A 6,360-nucleotide genomic window follows, 5' to 3' on the forward strand; every position below is an offset into this window, starting at 1 on the left:
CAATGTGTTGCCGTCCATGGTGAAGAAGTTTTGAATGCTTGCCATGGTGAGTCCACTGTCGTGAGAAAGAATCACTTCAAAGCTTGGTGTTTAGGAATTTCCTTTCACATCAAGTTCAAAGTTTTACGCCAGCCGTTAAACTGCCACTTTTTTACTGTCCGTCGTTACGAAATGCCAGCGAGGGTGACTCTACTATCCTCAGATTCTATTCTTTCAAACTTTGGTTTCGAATATATTTTTATTTTTATTCAGCTCGAAGTTCGTCTGTCCCTTTTAAATGTTAGTGTTTTGCTTTCTGCCTCGAAGCAGACGTTTCCGTTGTCACTGCCTGATATTTATGATTGATCTTTCAAACTACTTTCTTTCTCAACTTACTCAAGATCTTTTGTTGTTTATAAATGGGGGAGAGATAGATAGATAAAGATAGAGAGTAAAAGAAAGCGAGGGAGAGTCCGAGAGAAAGGAAGAGTAAGAGAGTAGGAAAGGTAGAGAAAGGAGAGAGAAACAAAAAGGGAGAATCATCATCATCATCATCATCGTTTAACGTCCGTTTTCCGTGCCATGACGGGTTGGACGGTTTGACCGGGGTCTGGGAAGCCAAGAGGCTGCACCAGGCTCCAGTCTGCTCTGGCGGTTTTCCTACAGTTGGATGCCCTACCTAACGCCAAACACTCCGTGATTGTAGTGGGTGATTTTTTCGTGCCACCGGCACAGGTGCCACGTGGTGAGGAGCACTGGCAGCGGCCACGATCGTTGGTCCTTTTTACGTGCCACCGGCACAGAAGCCAGTCAAGACGGCGCTGCTATCGGCCAGGTTCGGATTGTGCTTTTTACTTGCCGAAAGGATGCAACAGAAAATAACACCCCACACATTACCCGCGCGTAGAACTAGTATTATATATATATATATATATTATATATATAGGATATATAGAGAAGAGAGAGGAGAGAGAGAGAGAGTGAGCCAACATTTGTTTTGCTAAGTCGAAGTTCCTGTGACATAGCAGTTCGGCAAATAGGTCGGAAGGAATAAGTGGTATTCTCGAGAAAGAGAAATACTGGAGTTGGTCTGTTGGACTAATCACGTCACTGTGGTGCTCCAGCGTCGTCGTAGTACAATAACTGAAAGAAGTAAGCAATGAGCATTAAAATCTAATTAGTAAAAAGAATAATGAAGTGGTTGAAGGTAGGTGTCCAGGGAGATAACTCTCAATCTTAAAAAATATATATTTGAGAGTAGCTTCCCTTAAGAAAGGCAACTACGAACGATCAGTAATTTTAGAGTCTGTGCGTGTCTACGTATGTGTGTATGTTTGTATGTGTGTATGTGTGTATGTATGTATGTATGTATGTATGTATGTATGTATGTATGTATGTATGTATGTATGTATGTATGTATGTATGTATGTATGTATGTATGTAGGTAGGTAGGTAGGTACATGCACATCCCTATACCGTGCATGTATACTAACATCGCTTCTTTACTCATGTGAGACATGGAACTTTTTACGAACGTCATGTAAGGGTTCTTGAACACTTTCACCAGAGATATCTGAGACACATACTGAATGTGGGCTGGACCTTAAAAACTGCAGGCACACATTTCTTGAGGAGAAAATGATGTGTCCAGAGGATTGAGGCTACGATGCACAAGCACTTGTTACGTTGGACTGGACCCCTTATTAGAATGAAGGATAGCAGGATCCCTAAACAGATGCTATACGGGGAACTTGTGAGCGGAAAAAGGCTGTGTGATTTAATGACTGTGTCAAGTCCTCATTAAAGGCTTGTGATATGCAGGAGACAGACTGGGAGAGCAATGCCTGTCATTGCCACAGCTGGAAGTAGGTTAAGGAAGTGGTCGGCACCTTTGAAAGAGCATGTATTCAGCATGAAGAATTTAAGCGAGCTGCTCGAAAACGCATGGCTGGTGTGTAGTGAATGGGGACGTTTGGTTAGCAATGTTTGCAGTCGTGTATGAATGTCAAGAGCAGGGGTCTCATTAGCCACCAACGGAGCTGCAAATGCAAAATATAAGTTAGTCCAAGAGTGCATAATGTTTCTGAAGGTCAACAATGGTCTTCCTCTGTCACGAGTGGACAGCCATCTTCATGTATCATCATGTATATACACACACACGCACATGTATGTAAATGAATAATATATGTATGTATATAAATGAATATATATGTATATATATATAACTCTATTATGTATATATGTATATAACTCTATCTATACATATATGTATATAAATGTATATATATGTATATAAATGTATATTATTATGTGTATATATATATGTATAATTATGTATATATATATATATAAATGTATATATATATTTATATAAACGTGTATATAATACGTATATAGATGTGTATATATATATGTGTGTAGTATATGTATATATGTATATATGTATATATATATATATATATATATATATATATATATATATATATAAATAGAGAGAGAGAGAGAGACAGAGAGAGAGAAGAAAGAGAGAGAGAGAGAGAGAGAGAGATGAATGTATTTTACCTTGTTAACAATTAACACGGAAAAATAAATAAATAGTTACCAGGGTAGCAAAAATCTCGCAAGTAAAGATGTTGTGACTCCTTGTTTATGAAGGTAGAAACTTCGTGATTACGTAGAATATTTTGAATAATATATGAATAAATAAATGGAGCTTAACGCAGTGTAATTAAAATATTTTTACTTTCGACACATGTTTCGAAAATTCCACTGATACTATTCAAAAGAATAAATGGTATAAACAATGCAATCTTCTCTTCGGGAAAGTGAAAAAAACGAAACTCGTCAATACGACATTTTGGCAAAAAATGATGGATTTGTATAGCGATTGACAGAACGCTATTAATATTGTTTAAAAAAACGTTATATGATATAAGGTCATAAGTAGCTTACAGAAAGTGTAGGGATATTAATAGTGGATGTTAAATATAAAGGAAATTAAAGTTTAAATTATATATAATTATGCAGACTACTTATATGCACTAAATGTGTGTTTTTAGCAATGCTTACATCTGTATGATCGATCTATAACCGTGTTTACTAGAGTAATTTTAGAAAAAATAATGAAAAATAGCTCAGAATTGCAGAGAAGACAGAATTCCTTGCCTTTGTCATAAGGTATTGAAATTGAGAGAATCAACCATTCTAAATAAAATTGTTCATTGTGGTCTTTTAAATCCCAAATCACTTTGCTGAGACCGGTACTATTACGTTTATTTCTATCCCTAAATGTTGAGTAATGGATAGAATTATTTTAGAAACTCTAACGATGTGCTTCCAATGTAAAATCGTACTTTATTACGAGTACTGATTATACACTGGTATATAGAATTTTTAATCTTAGAGTTACTTGACATAAACTTAATTCTTTTGGAATTGACTTCAGATACAATATATATACATACATACATACATATATATATATATATATATATATATATATATATATATATATATATATATATATATATATATATATATATATATAATATATATATGTATTATATATATATATGTATTTATGTATGTATGTAAGTATGTATACTTGTATATTTTTCAGGAATGGAGACAGCAATTCAGTACCATTCGATTCCTCTTCTGCTGCCAGCTTTGACACTTTTGCTTTTCGTGACTCTTGTAACTGCCGGAGAACCAACGAATAGAGAGGGTCTCTTCGAACAAACCACAACATCAAAATGCTTAATTGATCAGAATAAAACTACTAAATACACGTCATCTCGTTTAGAATGTTCATTTCGGTGTCTTTCCCGCGATGAGTGCCAATATTTTAGCTATTGTAATGGCCCGTGTTATATGCATCGATCGCTTTACAACGAGGAAATTAAAGATCAGGATTGCACATGTTCATCCTATATTTTACTCTCCGGAAACAGTATGTAATTCACAATTTTCTGGCATATTTTTTCTAACTTCTGTATTATATTTTCATCATTATCCCAATTGTTTTACAACGAATACACACACACGCACACACACACGCACACACACACACACACACACACACACACACAGACACACAGACACACACACACACACACACACACACACACATATATATATATATATATATATGTATGTATATCATTATTCAGTTTATTTCAGGATTTCCTGCCAATAGAGAAAAAACCGGTTTCTAACCTAATTCCAGGCTCCTTCACTCGAATTGCAACATCAACAACAGGGTATTTTTGTTTGTAAGTTTGTATGTATGTTATGTATGTATGTATCTATGCGCATATTTGTATGTTTTATGTATGTATGCTCGCAAAGAAAGGAACAAGGGACAACAATCAATGCACACTAACAAACTGTCCCATCCGTGACATAGATTTATGCCAACGGGTAAATGTTGTATATAGAATACAATGTAACAAATGCAACAAGTTCTATGTGGGTAGCACAACAAAACCGTTACACGTCCGCATTAAATAACATCTGAACATGATAGCCTCCTCCTTCAGAAAAGATGCCGGAACACCGACAAAAGCATAACAGTCACAATTGAGCCAGTGAAAGAAATGTGGGTAATTTAAGAATTAAGGAAGCTATACTCATACGTAGACTCATACACGAGACATTGCCGACCTCACGCACTTAGTGCTCTCATAATCAGTATATTCAAGAAAGGTGATAGAAAATCTTATGGAAACCATCGTGTAAGCTCGCTACTTATTATTTTAGGAAATATCCTTGCTCCAATACCCTTGAACGACCTCCACGTCATCGCAGAAAGACTCCTTCCAGAATCCCAGTGTGTTTTCCGAGCATTACTTGGAACCATAGACACGATCTGCGCCAGACAATTCCAAAGCAAGTATCGAGAACAACAAAACCGCATTTTCCTTATCTTTTATGATCTGCAGAAGGTTTTTTATAGAGTACCAAGACCAGCCATATGGACGGCCCTTGATTATTTCTTCTCCCTGATCATACGATGGTATGACTGGGGTTCCTTCCTCGTGATGGAATCTCAGAATAATTCCCAATTACATCTGGATTGAAACAGGTTGCGTACCGCTACTATGCTTTTCTCCTTATACCTTGCTGCAATGATCTATGAACTTCCCTCGGATCAGCTGGGAAAGGACATCAGATATCGTTTTGATGAAAGACTCTTCAGCCTGTTGAGGTTTCGGTCAAAGAATCTTACCAGTTCCAAGCGAATCTTACCAGTTCCAAGCGAATCTCAGAACTTCACTTCCTCGATGGCAACGTGGTCACTCGGTCACTCAAGCTTAGAATTGCAACGATCTGTCAGTTATTTCACCATTGCGTATCAACGTTTTGAGCTCACTGTAAATTCTAAGAAATCTCAGTTCTTCGCCTAATCAATCCCGAATTCTGCGCTTCTGGACTTTAACATCATAATTTCGGGCACACCACTGGAACGAGTTAATCAGATTGCATGCCTTAGAAGTGTGCTTTCCACCTAACACAATCCTGAGCGAGATGTGGAACGAGGAATCGGACCGGCTCACTCAGCTTTCTTTGAAATAAATAAATGTCTTTCCTGAAAAATCCTGGAAACTTCTGGAATACACCTTCTTTTTCTTTAAAATCCTATTGGTGTCACAAAAAGTTTACACAGATATGACCGTCATCAGTTGAGGCCCGACCGCCTGCTAAATTAAATGCGCCTAAGCGTAAGCGGCCCTTATCAATGGGAGAAATCCAGTCGTAAATAGATGATTTAAACAGCGATGAAGAAGTGATTTTCTGATTTTCTTTCATCATCAAATGAATCAGATGATGTTGAAAACGATATTTTAGATAATACAGAAAAAAATAATGCTTCAACTAGCCCTGGATGGAAAAAGTGCACCGATTCTTCTCCATTTGTTCGTTTGTTTAAGATCAAGAATTATTTTAGTTTTTGTACTTAATTTAATGAAATGATTATTGCCCGTTGTCACACACATTCATGCAACCCTTTCCCGCCGTTTAAGAGTAACATCTTTTTCGTATACTTAGGTAAAAGCTGGCAGAAAGTATTTGAGATGACCAAAACCTCATTTAAGAAAAGCCCTATTTATTTGTACTGGGACAAATTGCCCATTGAAAAGGTAATGAATTTTTAGAATTTCAAGAATATTCTCATTGAATAACCAATCTACATATTGTTGCTGTTTTACAATAATTACTAGTGTTTTCTTTTAAATGTTTAATTTCAGTTCTGATGTTTGTTTCATTTTTAAAATCTATCTTTTTATGTTAGCAAGTTTCTTTGGCGGGGTTTCACGATAGAACTAAATCCAGACTAATTTTCCTTCTAAATTTCAATGGAATATTGTGCAGCGTTTT

The 6,360-nt window shown here is 36.3% G+C and overlaps 1 long non-coding RNA gene across 1 annotated transcript in view; it reads left to right on the forward strand.

Annotated features, from left to right (window-relative positions):
- Nucleotides 1–2,524: 2,524 nt before the first annotated feature.
- The window catches only part of LOC118768106, a 23,401-nt gene continuing 19,565 nt past the window's right edge, over nucleotides 2,525–6,360 (forward strand). Inside the window, exon 1 of the long non-coding RNA XR_005003985.1 lies at nucleotides 2,525–2,653. This is a non-coding gene — a long non-coding RNA (uncharacterized LOC118768106). The remainder of the gene's footprint in view (nucleotides 2,654–6,360) is intronic.

The sequence above is a fragment of the Octopus sinensis genome, linkage group LG27 (genome assembly GCF_006345805.1).
Source record: "Octopus sinensis linkage group LG27, ASM634580v1, whole genome shotgun sequence".
Classification (NCBI taxonomy): Eukaryota; Metazoa; Mollusca; class Cephalopoda; order Octopoda; family Octopodidae; genus Octopus; species Octopus sinensis.